This window comes from Lathamus discolor, chromosome 3 (assembly GCF_037157495.1).
Source record: "Lathamus discolor isolate bLatDis1 chromosome 3, bLatDis1.hap1, whole genome shotgun sequence".
NCBI classification, from domain to species: domain Eukaryota; kingdom Metazoa; phylum Chordata; class Aves; order Psittaciformes; family Psittacidae; genus Lathamus; species Lathamus discolor.
The window spans coordinates 63144592-63163581 of NC_088886.1; the positions used below are offsets into that span (position 1 = coordinate 63144592).

The window sequence follows — 18990 nt, forward strand, 5'->3', positions numbered from 1 at the left end:
TTCCTCTCCTGACAGAGGGAAAAACTCTCCCTCCTATGCCATAGGATTTTTTTCTATGGTGAAAAACCTTATATAGCTCCACAGGTCAGACGTTTATATAAAGTAGAATCTGCTCCATTTGAATCCTCAAGACAACTGGAGCATTCTGGAAATAATGAGAAATCTCTTTAAAAAGCCTCTAGTATTTTTACACCATGAAAACACAGTTTAAGGAAGTTTATATGAGAGAAACTAGAGTAAGAAAACAGTTAAAATATGCACTCTCTGGGAGTCGGCTACAAACCGTATCGTGTCAAATTCACACTTCCTATAAACCAACCACAGCAAAGCAACAAAACCCCAACTCAGACACTGACAACACGACAGGGGTTTTCACAGTTGCAGCCACAATCCGAAATACATCAGAAATGCACACGAGTCAGCTTGAACACAAACCGCATGCTGCAGCAGGCAAAGCTGGAAGACAACAAGCGCTGCTGACTGTATTCACAAGGAGCTGAGTTAGGTTACATCAAGTGTTCTTAATGCAATGTGAAGGTTCTGCTGGGGATGTGCAGAAGAGGAGGAACAAGAGCTGTGATGTTTCAAAGAGCTGTTAATGAAGACAATGTGTTTCTTTAATATTGATTAGTTCACGTTGAAAATGAAGCACATATTTTTGACGGGAGCGGTGGTTTACAATAGCGAAAATAACTGCAAGCAAAGAATGCCATTTCTGCCAGGACTGTTCACAGGAAACCCAGGATCTCTCAGGGAATAATGAAACCTTAAAAATAGCAGGGATTTCATTCGCCTTTTTCCCCCAGTGCTCTCTTAGAACTTGAAATTAAACTTCATTCCTAGGTGGAAACAGATCCTCCAGCACTAGACGTTAACAAAACTGTCCTGCCTCAAGTGACTCTTCTTCTCCAAAATGCCTTTGCAGCCTTTTCATCTGGAACCAGTACCCATGACAAAACCATCATTATTGGCTGCATTTAGGGGCACCGTCTGTGATGTCTGAGGTTTGACTCTACTCCTAAAATCACACACAGAATATTATCTCCTATTACCTAGAAAGGGAAAAGCAAGAAGTGTAACAAGTGATAAAAATCACAGGTTTTTATGGGAAAGTAATAAAGAGCAATTGTCTCACATTTCAGCCTCTCAGCCCCCTCTCACCATTTTAACGTTACTTTTATTCATTTATGACATTTTTGGTGCCTACAATGCCATACACATCACTACTGCCCCTGCACACAGCCCCAAGCATCTGGTATCTCACACAAGTCCGTAAGTCCAGTGCATGGCCCAGGCCAGGAGCATTCCCCGAAGGCAGATCCATCCTCTTGATGTGAAGTGACAACCTGACATGAGTTTAATTACAGTTGTTTGAAGCACAAGTGCGAGGCCACACCACGCTGGCCCAGCTCACAAAAGCCAGCTACTGACAGATCTTACAATAGAGCTGCTGCTGAAGTGTAGTAACTGGTAAATGAAAGTTGACTAAAGTGTAGCTTTGTCGTAGCTTGAGTGAGGTGAGCCCGTGCATGGCTGAAGCACAGTGGGATCCCTGGCCCATTCCTTATCCCAGATCAGAGGCATAGCTGGTACATGCTTTTCCCTCTTCTTCATCATCCAAACTGCTATTTTGCCTATTGTCAGGAGATCCTGCCTGCTCCTCCCTGCATCAAGGAGCACAGTGGCCCTGCAGACACTGCTTCCTCCCCAGCAGTGATGGATGTCACTAGACAGGGTCTTTGTGCCCTGACATTACACGAGGAGATAGACAATCCCTCCAAATGCCTCTAAAGGGACAAATGCCTGTTTGTAACATCAGACACAGTTCTGCACACCGGATTTTCTCCATCCTTCATGGAAAAAGGAGGTCTGCAATACAACTTTTCTGTCTGTTGGATGGAAGGGAGATGAAAAAGGGAGGGGGTATACGGTACCATTTAGGACATGATTATAAGATAACTATATGGTAGCTAAAGCACCTAGTAAAAAGCTACCTTTCACACAATTCTGGAACTAATGCATTAGTAGCTGTTCCGTTTAAAAGGACACTGACAAGGTACTTCTCATAATCCTTCACATATTTTTTTCTCCCTGTTTATAATAATCCTCTGGAAGCTTAAACTTGAATCTATTTCCCCTGTGAATGGCTTGGGCTTTTTTCCTCTTCCATTATCTCTATGTAGATGCCTCATGAATGCAACAGTATTAAAAGAAGTAAAAAGGATGAGGTTTGCCACTGTGTATGTTTTCAACTGATCTTCCTTCCCTAACACACAGAGTACACCATAAGAGGTTGCAAAACAAAGAGAAGGAAGACAAAAATCACCAGGCCTGCTCTGGGTCAGACAAACCTGCGAACATCTATTTAAAGCCAGACAGCAGTAAAACTCTAGGTAGACAATTACCATTTGTCCTGTACTGCTCCGCAGGGAATAAGGGAGTTTCAGCACACTCAAAGAGCCTGAAACAAAATCTCAGGGGGCTGGGTTGAAACATGAACACTGTCAATCCCTGCAGAACTTCCCAATGCACGCAATGGAATCACAATCCTCTACATAACCATCTTTAGTTTGGTCATCTAACACAGGCCGTAGCCCATGATCCATTCCTAACCTATCCTTCTGGGTCTAGGCATTATCTCCCTGCACTTCAGGGAATTCAGCCACCCATCTAATATCCGCCTGTCCCTTCTCATTGCTGCAACTGGGCTCAAGGACAGCTCTGCACCAAGTGTCCATAGATGCTCCATTCAGACACTGCTGCTGGCCTCAACCTGAATCCCCTTACTGATTCCCAAACACTTGCAAAAATCCCCAAGGTTTTATTTCTGATGCGCAGAAACAGAAAGAGATCCTTAAAGAGCCTGTTTAAGGCACAGCTCCCCTGAAAGCTCTATAATCAAGAGGAGCTTTCGAGAAGGCTGAAGGATTGGTTTTGTAACCGCTACCTGTTTGGGAAGCAGAGGTGTGGAAAAGGAGCATTGTTGTGGATAGAGGCAGTGCAGAAGACTACATTAAGATCCAGCTTTCAAATACCCACAAGATTATTCTTGATTAATCTAAACTTCAGAAGGTATTTGCACTGGGGTCAGACAGACCTCCAGCTTTCCTTAAAGACATGATTCTTCTTCTCAAACAACACCGGAGAGCCTTGCTACAGAACCTGCTTAGTCTGAGCAAACTAGTTCTCTTAAGCAAAATTCCTCAGGAAGCATTCAGTAAGAAAAAGCTTGGCACTGCAGATAAGAGTTTTTCTAAAACAATGGCAAAACCAGCATGTTTAGTTCATCACTTACCAGTGGAAAATTCACCTATATCTATACAAGCACAGCGGGACAGGAGAACCTCCTGTCAGCTGAATCACTGTTTCACAGCATTAAGATCCCCTGTCTGAAGGAGGGGTATGCATGCTCAGTTCTGACCCATGCCATCTCTCACCCACACACCGTAATAAGCCAACGCACTCGGGGCATTTCCCGAAGGTCCTGCACACATGGAGCTACAACAGCATGTGGTCTACCAGACCTGCACTATTAGCCCACCTCTGTACCCCTGTCTCTTGCACAATGTCAGGTTCAGGACAAGTATTTGCTATCATAGATTCAGCCAGGTTGGAAAAGCCCTTTAAGCTCATCCAATCCAACTATTCCCAGCAGTGCCCAGGCCACCACTGACCCATGGCACTGAGGCCTCGTCTCCACGGTGTGTGCACACCTGCAGGGACGGTGACTCCAGCCCTGCCCTGGGCAGCCTGTTCCAATGCCTGAGCACCCTCTGGGGAAGGAATTGTTCCTCAGCTCCATCTAAACCTGCCCTGGTGCAGCTTGAGGCCACTTCCTCTTGTCCACATTTTGTCAGAAGAAAGATTCTTGGAGGCTCACTGCCACTTTGTGCCTTTGTTTCTGTCTTTTCCCAATGGCCACTGGCTGATGAAAGGATCATCCTCAAAACCACCCAGCTGGAACTACAGGCGTACAGAACATTTCTAGCACCCACCTCACAAGATACAGAGCTCAATTGCAGCAAATATTCTATACTGCATGTTTAAATGTGCAATACTGAAAAACAAGGGGAGCACAAAGATTTACTGGTGGCAAAAGAACCCTCTAGAAAGCAGCCTGAGTTTGATGCCTTGCAGACCCAACTGGGTTTCTCTTTCTCTGTACTTTTTTGTTGCACTTTCTGATTTGTCGCAGAGCTGAAATAAAAAGAAGTTTCTTATTAAAAGCTACCTAGAACATCAAATCCCCTGCAATAAGAAAGTTAACAACTGTAAACCCTGTCACGTCTCTGAGAAGCAGAGGAATTATCTTGTTATCAATTTAATAATGGAACATTGAAGTAAATGATGCCATCCACTGACACCAGTAACACCGTCTCTCCTGGGAAATTCATGTTGGTAGGAACTGTCAATCTAGATGGATATGGACATATGAAACATTGTACCTCCAGTCCATAAATCTATCCTTTCTCTGCTGCCTTAATAAAAAGATTCTGCATGATGATAAAGACAAAGCAATGCAGAATGCCTTGACACTGCTGACCTATAATTCTGCTTCTTGTCTCTCTTTTCAGGGAGTAGAGAGTAAATAATTTAACAAGCTCTAACCAGCCATTGTTTTCCTCCTTAGCTTGCACTTAGAATACATTCAAGGTAATTTGAGTAAATGAGAATAAGACAAGTAGGGGATATTAGCATGATTCTTATTTAGCTGTCTGTCTTATTAAGCAAATCTTCTCCATAAAGCTCTATCTTTACCTTGTGTATTGTGCACTCCAGTTGTTTTTCAGAGTGAAGTGGAAGTGAGATGTAACAGATTGACACAAACCCAGGCCAAACATCACCAGCGTGCAAATAAGTCTCAAAAAGTTGATGATGGGGGTTTGAAAACATCACCATTTGCTCATCTTACCACGTACACCACATCAGCACGAGCAGGACACAACAAAGATCCTCTTCTCAGGCTAAACGGAGACCCTTCTTTTCAAAGGCAGTTATTTTCATAGGATGACTCTACTCCTATCAGGGAGTTTCTCTGATGGGTGTCTGTGAGTACCCTGGGCTACAGCTGCAAATGGAAGCCAAGAGTTGTTAGGATCTAACACCCTCAGACAAATAAAAACCAAGGGTTATGAACAAATCCATTGCTTTGAAAGATAACAAAATGCTGTGGCTTTGATGGGAGCGCAAACCTAAAGAGATTGCTCTTTAGGACTGGCTGCACCCATACGAAAACAAGAGCAGCTTGGTGGAGAAACTACTCCTGTGCCACGTGAGACTCAGCACTGTATCAGCCACTTTCAGGGCAGCAGTTAAGCTACCACGACCTTACCCTGCTTGTACACATAAATGTGAAGGCACAGATCATGCACATGGCATATGGGGATAAATGAAAAGCTAACTTTCCACTAAAACATTTAATAAGGGTCCTACCAACTTGGAATGTGACTGAAAGCAAACTGAAGGGACAGAAACAGATGGAGACCTTCTGGTGCACCTGTAGCTCCCACACTCCAAGACACTTTAATTAGGATGGGGTAATTCCTGAAGAGTGAAAAAGAGACTTGGAACATGAGCTCCTCAAAACAGACATTTAATGGGAGAAAATACAGCCCCTGTACGAAACACTTCAGAGAAACTCAAGTATTTTACATTTACATTTTATGACAGATAGATTGTTGAAAATCTCAGCCCTTCAGGTAAACTCTTCAAATGCCATCGAAAATTCCCCACGTAGCTGAAGCCTTCCCTGGGAATCTGATAGAATCTTTGGGATTTTATTTTGCATAGGAAACCTAGTCCTATTTTGCATAGGAAACCTAGATCCTATCCTAGTTCAACCTTTAGTCTCTTTGGTAATGCCTGAAAACAAATCCATGGGTGAATGGAAATTTGCATTACTGAAAGGAGCAGACTCAAGGTAACAAAGGCTGCATGCAAGAGAAGAGTGCAGACAGACACTCAATTTTCAGCAGTATTCCTTGCAAACAATACCTGCAAGTCCTTGTGGATCTGCCATGCCCCTGCTGTAGCTCTGCACTTTCCACACTGATTTAATATAAAGAAAAAGCAGAGGAGGCCAACACAATATTGCAGAAGCTAATAGAAAAAGGATATATCTAATTCTACACTATTTCAGACACATGCTATGACCTGTAGCAAAGGCTTTACACCAGGGTGCTGACACAATATTGATTCTTCAGACCGCATATGGAAAACAAAGCTGGTGAAAGGCAACACAGATTTGTGGATATGGGGTTTTTTTCCCCCCCCTCTACCTTTAGAAATGTTTCTATCATCAAAGTATGTGCCCAGAAATACCCACAGTCTTTTTAACACACCTTGCTAATTGCTATGCTTCATCCTCACAATAGGAAACTATGCTCAAGGGATGTAGGCTGCTCCTGCAGAGGGAATGAGCAGCCATTGACTGAAGGGAACCCGAAGATCTCTTTTCCAGCCCCTGACTGCTTCTGGATACACGCAGATATATTTCCCCTATTACAGCTATTACAATAGCTGCTTAATTTGGGAGAAAACAAATTCAGTAGAAAAATAAAGAGACAAAATGAACCCTGAGGAACTTTGTTTCCTAACTCCTGCATTCAGCCTGCTCACAATTCCCCAGTCAAACCTGTCTCTCTGCTTCCCTGAGAAGTCCAGCCTATCTCTTCCCTTCTCCATCACATCCAGGGCGTCTTTTAATTCACTTCCTTGGATTCGAAGGCTCAAGAAAACTCCAAGTACTGGTGCTGGATGAGGAGGAAAATGTAGCTCAGAGATGAGAGAGAGAAAATGCTCCTTTTTGCACGTTAGAGCCCTGTGATCTGCATCATCATGTGACACTGCTGGTGCCAAAGCAATGCTTGGGAGGATTTTGTCAGCCTGGCTGCAGCCTCCACAACTCACCCACTCTCTTCTGCTTGTAGTGATGGACTGAAATCACTTCTAATTTACCTGATTTTGCACAAACAGCTCTCAGGTGAGGCTGCGCTGATGGATGAGGGGATGCTCATTAGGAAGCTGTGTGGGCTATAAGGCTTCTCCTTCCCTCAGAACAGCTGCATGGGGTGAGACCTCTCAGCCCTTTCATGCTATTCCATCCTGCCTGGTCTAAGTATGGGACTGCACAGAAAAGAAAGCTTCCTCACACTGCAAAACCTGCCTGCTCCATGGGACAGATTCACCTCATCACAGGGCTGGAAATAAGGGATCTTTATAATGATCAGTGGGATCCATTCCCACTGGAACTTCACTGAGGAAAGGAACTCTTACAGGAAGTCTTTCTGGGATATTTTCCTGCTGGAACGCATGGAGGAAAGGACAGTAGAAAGCTACAGTGCACACAGCAACGTAATAATGACTGTTCTATCTATTGATCTTCATTTTCTTGTGATACCTTTGCCTTTCTCCTCCAGACACTAGAATGATTCTTGTGAAGAGCACTTGAGTTTCCACTTCTCTGGGCATCCTCTCTAAATCTATCTCATTTTCACTGAATGCTCTGATTTTGTAACCAATTTACTTTGAGCAGGATGCTGCACTAGCTCACCTCACCCCCTGAGCCTCCTGCCAACCTCAGGTTATCTATGAACCCCCCTGCACACATACACATGATCAACAAGTACTCGTGTCTCATTCTCTTCATACTCTTGCACCAAGCAGAGAGCCACCTATCTTTAGCAATTCCAACATTAAGCCTATTGAGCCTTTCCCAGGCACACGAACCTGCTGCAGTCTGGTATTTGTTTAAACCTGGCTTTTACCTCTGGATTTGCCTTCTCTGATGCAATCTGCAAGCTACCGTGTGTGCTCCCTTTCATCGCTGTCTCCACTGTTCCTTCCTTGCAGGGCCAGTGGGTTGATTTTTCTTCCTTGTTACCCCCATTTTGCTTCAGGGTTTGCTCTCCCCCTTCATTGTACTAAAGCAAACAGAGTCTTTGGGTCTACTTCTTCTGCCCCTACCTGAGCTCGTACAGCTCCGCTTTGTAATCAGACTCAGTTGTTACCAAGGGCCAGCTCAGACACACAGCCTAGCAGCAAAGCCATCCCCACAACCACAGCATTCCATCCACCACCCTCACAGACAATACACCAACCTCAGACTGCAGCAAAGGCAAATACCAGATGCACTCACATACGTGCATTGATTCCTACCCAGCTTTCACCTCTCCAAATCAGTAAGAGCCCTCCTGACCTGGTGGAAGATCTTGTTAGGCCCATGTTAATGGGAGCCACAGGCTGATTTAACAATAAACCTGTAGCAGCGGTAGCATTTCTTACAGTAAATGAATTCTTATTGCTCTTTTCAAATGATTAGCAATAAATGGGCACTCAACAGAACCTTGAAAGTAATATCTTTTAGGACTTTTTCAAAGGGAAAAAAGAGAAGTTGAGAAGGTGAGGCGAGCCAGAAACATTCTCCATGGAAAAAATGTCTCACATACAACTCTTTCTATAGTGAAAATTATACTCAAATAGTCCCTCGGCAAAGAAAGAAACTCCACTTTTTGTCAGGCACAGAACTTTTCAAGGAGAGAAGATGACACTTCATGCTTCCCATCGAACTTGGTCTCTTCCTATATTCCTCCTATTATCCTGTTATCTCCCAGCTGGCCCATAAATTCCGTGAACAACAGTGCCACTCTGCACAGAGCCTCATGATGGCAGGTCTTGAGTGCTCCCATCTGAGGGATGATCAGAAAATCTCATGAGTGGGCAGCTTTGCTTTTTATACATGCAGACATTATAATTTACTTAAGCAGTAGCTGTTATGGCTGATGACCCAAGTAGCTTTTTGGCTATGCTCCAGCAGCAAAGAAGATGCAAAATGAAGGGCTGGAAGTTGGCAGCTACCTTCTGACTAATCTTTCCTCCTCAACTGCCAGTTCCACCCACCCCTTCATCTTTTAGGCAAGCTTATGTGAAGATGCTGAGGAACTGAAAGAGGCCTTACTATTTTCACTAAATATTTGGATGTTTAATAAGATGATTCCCTAACTTGTTCAGCCTGCTGCTATGGGATTGGACACTTCAACATTGAAATGCATGGAAGAGTCGATAGGATTACAGTTTAATTCAAATGAAAGCACTGTTAAGACCAATTGCCATGTAATGTCGCAGAGATTTTATTTGTGACCCCGCGGTGAGGATGTGTGGTCCCCAAAAGATAAACCGAGAATACATCACATGAAATGTGGATGCCTCTGGCAGAAGAAGTCCTCCTAGGAACCAGTGGGGTGCTGACAGCACAACATTAAGAGGATGCAAATGTGACTTACATCCATTTTTAATGCTCCCTCTTTACCTTGAGATACACAAACTCCTCATAAGTAAGAAGGAGAGACCTCAGAGCAGCTTCCAGTATCTGAAGGGGCCTATAAGGATGCTGGGGAGGGACTCTTCATTAGGGACTGTAGTGACAGGACAAGGGGTAATGGGTTAAAACTTAAACAGGGGAAGTTTAGATTGGACATAAGGAGGAAATTCTTTCCTGTTAGGGTGGTGAGGCACCGGAATGGGTTGCCTCGGGAGGTTGTGAGTGCTCCATCCCTGGCAGTGTTCAAGGCCAGGTTGGATGAAGCCTTGTGTGGGATGGTTTAGTGTGAGGTGTCCCTGCCCATGGCAGGGGCGTTGGAACTAGATGATCTTGAGGTCCTTTCCAACCCAAACCATTCTATGATTCTAATTTGGGGTACCTACAGGATACACACAACCTCTACACACCTGAGCTGTGATTGGAAACATTCTGCAAGTGTATTCAGATTTGAACCTGGAGGTGTACCTGGCATAAATGGCTAGGTGGCCACGAATGGTGTGCTGAGAAGTTCTATCAGGTTCTTACCCTGAAATTTAGGAATACAGGTTTAATATATATACTTTTTCCATACCTTGAGAACTTAACTAGCTGTTACGTATAGACAGAACCAATCGACATCATTACAAATTTATAGCAAAATGTTAAATCTCAAAAAAGAATTAAAAGAAAATTAAACTTACATAAAATATATATGAGCCCTGCATGTATTTCCAAAAAAAAAAAAGAAGGGAAAGATATGAAAATAAAGCAGTGAAAAAGCATTTTTCCTTGGGGTTGTGAGCCACAGAGCTGCAGCGGAGAGAAAGCTACTCTATTGGTTTCTTACAGTTTCCCTTTAACTTAAATGGCTCCTAACAAAAGGATGTCTTTAGGTCTCCTGGAAAGAAGCCTTTAAAATATTCTTTGGGTTTAAGTGTTCAGTAAATAAGCGCTTCCTGTCATGTTTTTCCTTCCACAATGTAAAGAACATACCATCTCCACTAGAGATGACAGCACAAGGCTTAGACAGGCAAACAAGTTACTGCTGATTTATGAGTTGCTGGGCAATCGGCTGCTTCAGTGCTCTCTCAAAACCCCAGAACATACTAAATAAGCCCAAAATTAAAGATATTCATAGGAAGATGAATTAGCTTGTATTTGCTGCACTTACAAATATGCACATGGATAGTTACCACGCTGACACACAGTCATTTGCTATCCCGTGGTAATTTATTGGGATGTCTGTGTTCACATAACAATATAGCAGGCTAATACTCTATGAAGAGGGAAATAGAGGATGCTGTTTTTTGGGTCCTGCTGGCCACCTGATTTGTGCATGTTTAGCAGTTGCTACTTAACCTCAATGGCAAGTACAGTTCAGTAATTTCAAACAGGCCATTAAAATATAAAGGCAGGGTGAACTAAGATCTAGGACACGGAAATGTGACAGACACAAGAAGTTTGGTGAAGATGACTATGGAAAAGTTTATGATCCTAGTTCTTAACCTCAATGTGCATAAAAAGGTCAGAATCAGTGTTGAGAGAATAGAAGAAGATCAGTTCAGAGCCCACTAAGACTTCTGCTAATCTACATGTTCCTCTCAGTGGATGAGCAAAAAAAATCCAACATCTTGGAACACTTCATCCCTACATTTCACTCTGAATTTGAGATCTTTCCATAGCCCCCCTCCCCAGGAAGCACAGGAGGCTGGGATACAGTCCAGCTGCTGTCAATCACACTGAGGAGCTGGCTCCAATGGTGAGAGATTCCAGCATGTGCCTTTCTTGTCTAAGCTAGAACATGCCTGCACAGAGCCAGCTCTCCTACTATCGACACAGCTCAGATCAGTAAACTCTTTACTTGCTCCTGAACAAAAATAAACAGTTTGATGGTGTAACTGCATCTACACGAGGGTGCTGCCAGGACAGCAGTTAGACGCAGTTGTATTTTTAGTATTCCTAGCCTACATAAGTATGTGAGCAAGACTTTTAAATATAGACCCAGCCTTCATGTTTTTCTTCATTAGAGCTCTAGCAGAATGCCTCCCATGTAAACCACACCAAGAAAGCAAGCGCAGAATATGGGCTACAGGAACAGCATATCCTTACTACTTTGACCAAGTACAAATTTGCTTTCTTCTTCTTATGATTAGAATGTACATTTCATAAGAGAGGAAAAGCAGGATTATCTACATCAGATACACCCGGTGCCTCATGAAAGACTAACACCACATCCCAGCCAGCACAAATGAAGGTCAAAGCTATTGTGCATTTGAAAAGATCAGATTTTGTAATTTACCCAATTGCCCAAGACAAACATGAAATGAAAACCTGGGGGGAGAGGTATTTGGGGGGTACCCATTCTGCACAGGCAATACTAAGGCCAGCGGGATTTTTGCCATTCTGACAAAGTTCAGGTTTTCATTTTGGTGCATCATTGACTGTTCCTCACTCTTGAATTTTGCCCTTCGGGGGTTTTTTCTTCAACATTGCCACAAGGTCGTTTTCTTCCCATCCAATGGCATCTTCGACATCCTAATATTAAAACAATAAGTACCCAGTAAAGGGCATTTCCCAGGGAGTAATGACTGGCTGGGAGGAGTTGATGGCCCGAGGCACTGCTGAGGGCCATTAACCCTGTCTGGTTATTAACGGCCCTGCACCAAGGTTGTTATTGCTATTTTAAGCACATATTTGGGGGGTGAAATGGACATCTTAGTGTACAGATTACTTTTAACACATGATGCCACTTCTTTCGTCGCAGTTTACGGAGGCCGTTTCTAGGAAGAAGGAACGCTCTGTCTGATACCCAGCTGGATTTCATGGACCATTTCACAGCGCTCCACGGCGCACACAGGAACTTACCAAACTGAGAAAACAGTTGCAGATTTGAAGAGCTCTTTGCTTTGCTCTCTAAATAACAGTCTGCATAGAAAAATAAAAGGCAATCCAAACCTTAATGAGATGGATGAGCAAAACCACGCACCTCTTCATGTCACTGTCAGCACTTACATTCCAGAAATCTCCTTTTAATCACCCTGTCTTTCTGTTCAGCGCGTTTCCTTTGCTGATGCTCCTGCTTAATGACCATTCCCATCTCTCTTCAAGAAAGGAATTTTTAGCCAAAGCACATCCTGAACCAGCTCCAGCTGATGCTGGCCATTAAGGAGTTTGTCTTTCTCAATACTGGGGTCATTTTCTAGGAGACAGTTGGTGAAGTATTTCAGAAACTGCTTTTATTTTCTCCTGGTTCTTACCCTAAGGCTAAAGTTTTAAAGGCACCTTCGTAGTCCTCACAAAACAGTGAAAATTGCTCTTTTCTTGCAGGGATCAATAACTCACTCTTCAAATCAAAAGGGTATTCTTAGCGTATGTACAAATAGTCCTCTGCCTCACTGAGCTGCCTACTATTTGTCAAACCTTAGCTGTGAAAGTAAAACAAACTAAGTCATGGCTTTGGAACATGCATAGGAAGAAAGTACAGTTCGACACCACACAGGTTGCTCCACAAAGCAGTACTTTCCAGGTGCAAAGCATAAAAGATCTTCTCACGTTTCTCCTCAAGGTCCTAATTTCTCTTCACAAGCAGCTGGATCATAGATTGAGGGTAAAAAATTTCGCTGTATTTACTGCGTGGCTCTATTTGCAGTTACAAATTGCCATTTCCAGCAAAAGAAATGTGCTTTCTTAAAATGAACTTCCCTCAACCTGATGGCTGGAGTGTGTTAAAACCACAAACGTTAACCTTGGGGCAGTTGGGTCCAACCAATCTGGTGTCCTGCACCATCATTTGAACATGCATGATCAGACATTGTCTCTCACAGAGTTTCTTGTTCCTATGTGCAGGATCACCTGGAAATACACTGGCATAGTGATGGGTTTTGCTGTCTTCTCTCCTCCTTCCCTAGAAATTCTGTATTTGATAAGCTTTATTTCAATGCTATTCAGCATTAAGCTGAGATTTTTGTAGTGCTCTCTCCTGCAATCCTAGTTTAGTTAGCTTACATTCAATCACTGTATACATAAATTTAGTACTGTTTTATCCCATGTGCATACTTACATTTATCTGCCTTTAATTTTACCTGGCAATTCATTGGCCAGTAAATCAGTAATACAAGAAGACCCTTCACAACCCTTTATAATCAGCTCTAATCTTTATCCCCCTACCATAGTTAGCATTCCCAGCAAAGTTTACATTCTTGAAAACCTCTCTCTTTTCCAGATTGTTAATAAGCATTTTAAATAGCACAAAACACAGCAGAAACCCCCAGGGAATTTTACTGGAGCTCTCTATCCACTGTGAACATGGATTCTTTCTTCCTTAGCACCATTCCCTATGTTTAACTAGCTACTTATTCATGGGGTTTCTTCCCTCGAATCTTAGGGAACTTAACTTTGTTTCAAAGCAGGACCCTACCAAATGCTTTCACAAACCCAAGCTCTATTTATCAGCTGAGATTCTCTTGATGTCCCCAAAGAACACCTTTTTTGAAGGCACAGCATACTACATAATGGGTTTCTTTACTGTTTTTAGGATATGAAGTCCGGTTTAGGGGTGGTGAGGCACTGGAATGGGTTGTCCAGGGAGGTTGTGAATGTTCCATCCCTGGCGGTGTTTAAGGCCAGGCTGGACAGTGCCTTGGGTGGCATGGGTCAGTGTGAGGTGTCCCTGCCCATGGCAGGGGGGTTGGAACTTGCTTAAGGTCCTTTCCAGCCCTAACTGTTCTATGATTCTATGCCTGCCGCTGAGCCCATACCAGCTCCCTGCTACTTTCCAAGCCTCCAGCAGAGCTGCTGTAGCCCACACAACTATAAAACATGCTGATGATAAGATTTTCCTGTGTTTTCTCTTTTTCCCCACTATCACCTAATCCTCCAGAAGTGCCAACCTACAGCACCAGACTTTGTAGCTTACTCCCATCTATCACTATTAATATTCAAGTCATATGAGGCTTGAGCATTTTTTTATGCCTCGTGGAAACTCCTGTCCCATAACTTATTTCCTGACAAGAAAACCTGAACCCAAAGACCCAACACATCAATGTTTCTGTTATTGGCATCTGTGTTCACTTACTGCTGCACACAGAAACTACTGTGCCTACAGGAACGGACAGGCACTTCTGGTGTAAATCAGAGCCCTGCTTGAATTCCTCCTTACCTGTGCCCACAGGAGGAAAATGTGTCCTGCTAACTCATGAAGAACAGAGCCAATGCCAGGAGCAATGAGGATACCCTGAGGGTAGGGGACAGCAGAAGCTCCCCTGGAATATGCAGAGGTACATTGTTAATGGGGCTGCTCTTCCTCCATGTCAGCTCTGTCCTCTTTCCTAGGAAGCATCTTTCTGTTTTCCATCCTCCCACTTCCTTGTGGTGAAGGATGAGAAAAACAAGGGAAGGTGGTCATATGCTCCCTGCTCCATAGCCTCTTCCCTTCTACTCATCACAGTAGTCACTGGAAATTGAGGAGTCTTGGCCACTCCACACTAGCTAGGACCAAGGGGTATAGTTCCTGGGCAAGGTAACCAGTATGAGTGCCTTTTTCCAACCTCACCCTCCCTCTTCTGCTAGGATTTCCTCTGATGTTAAGGGACTAGGCCTACTGCCAGTTTTCTGTAGTGAAAGGGATCTTTTCCATATGGTGAATTTAACAACTGCTGTGTGGGTTTCTTCACCTCCTACCAAGCATCCATGATGGCTGGCTTTGGGAAGTTTAAGCTGCAGCAATAACAACTTCTGGAGTTTTATAATGTGATTTGTAGATCTGAAATTCAGATAAAGGAAGCCAGGTAGCTGTTCTGCACTACTGGGCACTTCCACATCCTAGCTTGGGGCTTCCCTTCCCTCATGCTCTGTCCTTTTCAGTTCATGCGGAAAAGCACCTGGGCATCCAGCAAGGGCCCTTTGATAGGCCTGCAAATGCATGGTGTGCACCCTCCCCATGCAAGCACACAGTACACTGGTTGCAAGTGAGGTCCACATGGGCACAGCCCTACCTGGTTGTTTAGAAATGGTTTATTCCAAGTTTCTAGGTGGTGTGACTTGTCAGGATGTCCGTGACTTATCACAGGGATGGAGACACCTCAGTAGGTATATGGAGTACAAAATAGTATTTCCTTGTGATGGAAAGGCAAAGCTCTACTAGACCAAGGAAGAGATGGTGCTTATGGAGAGCTGACAATCTGATCTTCACTTCTGAACATGACCCCTGCAAAGATGAAGATGAGGGTTCTGCTTTGCACCTCACTGAATTACCTGCATTACAAATGCTATCCCAAATCCCCAAGCCTTTCAAATTTTAAACCCAAATGGTAAACCAGTCTATTACCTGCTACAACCTGAATCAAGTCAGTGACTGGCATCTGGAAATGCAAATACTGCGTAATGTAAATGTAAATACACAATAACCCACAGACCTCTGGACACCCATCAGAAGTGAAAGCTATAATAATGCCTGCAAAAATACACAAGCTATTCCTAACACATCTAGTGGGAAAGCCAGCTTTGAGCTTCTCCTCACAGTAAAGTCTGTGATTCCTCTGTATCTTAAAAGGTTTTCCACCTAATGTCCCTTTAAGTCTCAAAGGAGTTCTACGGTAGGTTTAGATATTCTGGGCAATGCCTCTCAGGAACCAGATGATAAGGTCTACTACTAGTAGTATCTATAGAGACCTTATATATATACATTTTATATATAGATATACATATAAAAATAAACTTATATATATATATATATATATATATATATATATGAACGTATGTAAATGTCATTCACAGTCTGTAGACAAAACTGCTGTTAAACCCAGAGCTGGTCCTACACATGAGTTTGATATGTGGGACCCATTTCAGGGCTCACTTTGGCAAACTAATCAACCCTACATGTAAACTCTTCAATGATGACTGTTGCTGTTGCAAATCTCTTTCTGTTATTCAGCTAATTTCAGATAATCCTCCTGAACACTGCATTTTTCTGCCCAAAAGTTATTGCACAGGTATTCCTTTATGCCTGTTCAACTGCAGTTTTCTTGCTCTATGACCCCTCCTTTCCTTCTATGCCCAGAGTAAACTGAAAACAAATGTGGCTTAATGTGTTACCCCCCGGCCCCAACACCAAACCCAGCCAAAACTGGCTGCTCTATTTCACACCTCTACTGTAGAAAACCCCTGCATAACAGAATAACTCCATTCCATGAGATTTCAAGCAACACAAAACACACAAAACCCCAGAGCTGGGATGCAGGGATCTGTTCTCACACGCTCTGTAGCGTGGCTTCTCCTGACACATGTTCCTGGGACATTCTGAACAAAAGCCTGGACAGAAACACATCTTTAGCCTTGAAAAGCTGCTCTCTGCCAAGGAACTGTCAGAGAGGCTGTCAGCAGCATTCTGCAAGCAGCAGAACAAACATTAAGATGAGGAGAGTTTTCAGCTTAGTTTTGGGGTCCAAGGTCTTAATGTTTCTGGCAGAAGAGGTTTCCCAGCTCAACACTGAATCACAGAATCAGTGCCCCAGCCAAAAATGTGGTACCCTGGTTACGTTCCCTAGAGTCAAGCAGCAGCACAAACCCATTTGCGTCCAGTTAGGAAGCCAAAAAGTTACTTTTATTTTCAGTAACTGTGTCCATCACCCTCTTCCTGACCCCTCAGTTTATACTGTAATGTAGAAAAGTGTTTGACCATTTTCAAACCTTGCTCTTCACAATCTTGTTCTCCTCAGTGCAAATGCTGAAGAGCTTCCAGGATAATATGCAGCCCTCATTTGGCCAGCAACTAGGCAGTGTAAATACATAGATGTGCTTATGGGAGCAGAAGAACAGACGTCTGTGTAAGTAGGTGACTTACCTAACTCAAATGAGAAAGCTGAGCTACGGCAAGCAAAAGGTTTGGATGAGGAAGAGCAGTTTGCATGGTTTTTCTGATGGAACAAGGAAACACGAAGGGAATCACATCATTTGAACATTTAAGGATAAACAATGCTGAACAACAACTGTATGTTTCAAATGGTCTCAGCCAAGCTGATTAAATAATACCTGACCGAGACGCCTGAAGTACCAGAAAGGAAACAATCCCACTTTTAACTGCAAATCATTACAACAAAGCAGCACCTGGTTAAAAATTAAGACTAATCTTTTGCCTGTACTGTGCCAGCATCCATTTTCTGTGTGTTCACGTGTGCTTTACTGAAAAAAGCAGCAATAGTGATATTAAATCAACTCAGTTAAAAAATCCCAACGTGAAACAGCAAAGCTTTTGATGAGACTTCATAAGCAAAGATACAAAATCCAGATGCTTTCTCTTTCTGCCTTCTCCTCTGCTTGAACCCTTCCAGACATTTCATTCGCTGCCACTGGCACTGAAGCAGGTTTCTGCTGGTGGCAGCTTTTGCCCTAGTCCACTTGAAGAGGATTCAGGCTCGAAGCTAACAGACAAGAAGACTGGGAATGACTGGCAGTCACAGAATCACAGACTGGTTTGGGTTGGAAAGGACCTTAAGATCATCCAGTTCCAACCTCCTGTCAGAGATAACTGCAAGCTACAGGCAAGAACTGTGAGTCCAAAGAGCCAATGGATGAGGCAACCCACTACAGGGGTGAAGACAGCACAAGCGAGATGCTAGTTCCTGACTTACAGAGGCAATATGTCCCAGTTATGTGACATTACCCACTGAGCCACAATTACCCCTGTTTTGCACAACCCCTTGCACAATTCTGTTTATCTCCTAGGCTTTGTTGGGGGAATTTAGCTGCTTTCTTTGTGTTATGGTTCGCTTCCTCTTAATGGGTCGAGATAGGATGCTGTTGCGGGATCATCTCCTAGCTATTTTGCTAATACCCTTTTCATTTGCAATATAGATCTTACCTTAAATAACTTGTATTACAGAGCAAAAGTAATTATGGGTACATCTGGATTTGCTTTTAATATTTACTGTAGCAAGGTAAGGCTTTTGTACTGTAATTACTTGTTTCCTCATCTCTGGCCTTCATTTGAGCAGAAAAGGTCATTCTTAATTAAGTTCACCCAAACAGTTCTCAGAAACTGTTTTTGGTTTTAATCCAACCCATTGAGTTTAAACAGGCTTTCTAGAGGAGTGAAGAGAAACTGGGGAAGAGAGGGGGGGAATCTGCAAGCTGTAACTGTACAGACTATTTCAAAAGGAGCACCAAGAGTTTTCTACTCAGTGAACAAAAATCTGTTTTCACTTAGCAACGAATTTACCATTATGACAGTTTTTAGATGAGTACATGAGCACGTTTGAAACATCCCTGTGTGCAAAGCCAAGGTCTACTGCTGGGTGCTGCTTCATCTGTGCCCATGCAGACATTACCAACCTCAAAGACGCCACAGCCAACATGCAGGAGCTATATGCACATTTCCAAAGTAATAACTCATGTAGTGAGGGATGATCAGAAGATGCTCACCCTGGGAGCTATGGACTACTGGGGGTAATTCATCCCACACAGAGGCTAGGGCCCAGAAAACTCCTGCTTCCTTTTTGAAACTGCTGCTAGTGCTCTTCCTCACAGATTATTATGAAGCCCAGTCAAAGCCGACAAAGTTACATGAACCCCAGCAAAGAAACACAGCATACATCCACACCCAGTGAAGCCGGGTATCGAACATGCAGCTCTCGATGTTTACCATCAATACAATGTTTAAACATTTTAATACTTGCTTATGTCTACATCCAGGAACA

General features: G+C 43.3%; 1 protein-coding gene across 3 annotated transcripts in view; it reads right to left on the reverse strand.

Annotated features, from left to right (window-relative positions):
- Positions 1-18990, reverse strand: part of DPYD (dihydropyrimidine dehydrogenase) — a 353065-nt gene that overhangs the window by 110439 nt on the left and 223636 nt on the right. The window lies entirely within an intron of this gene.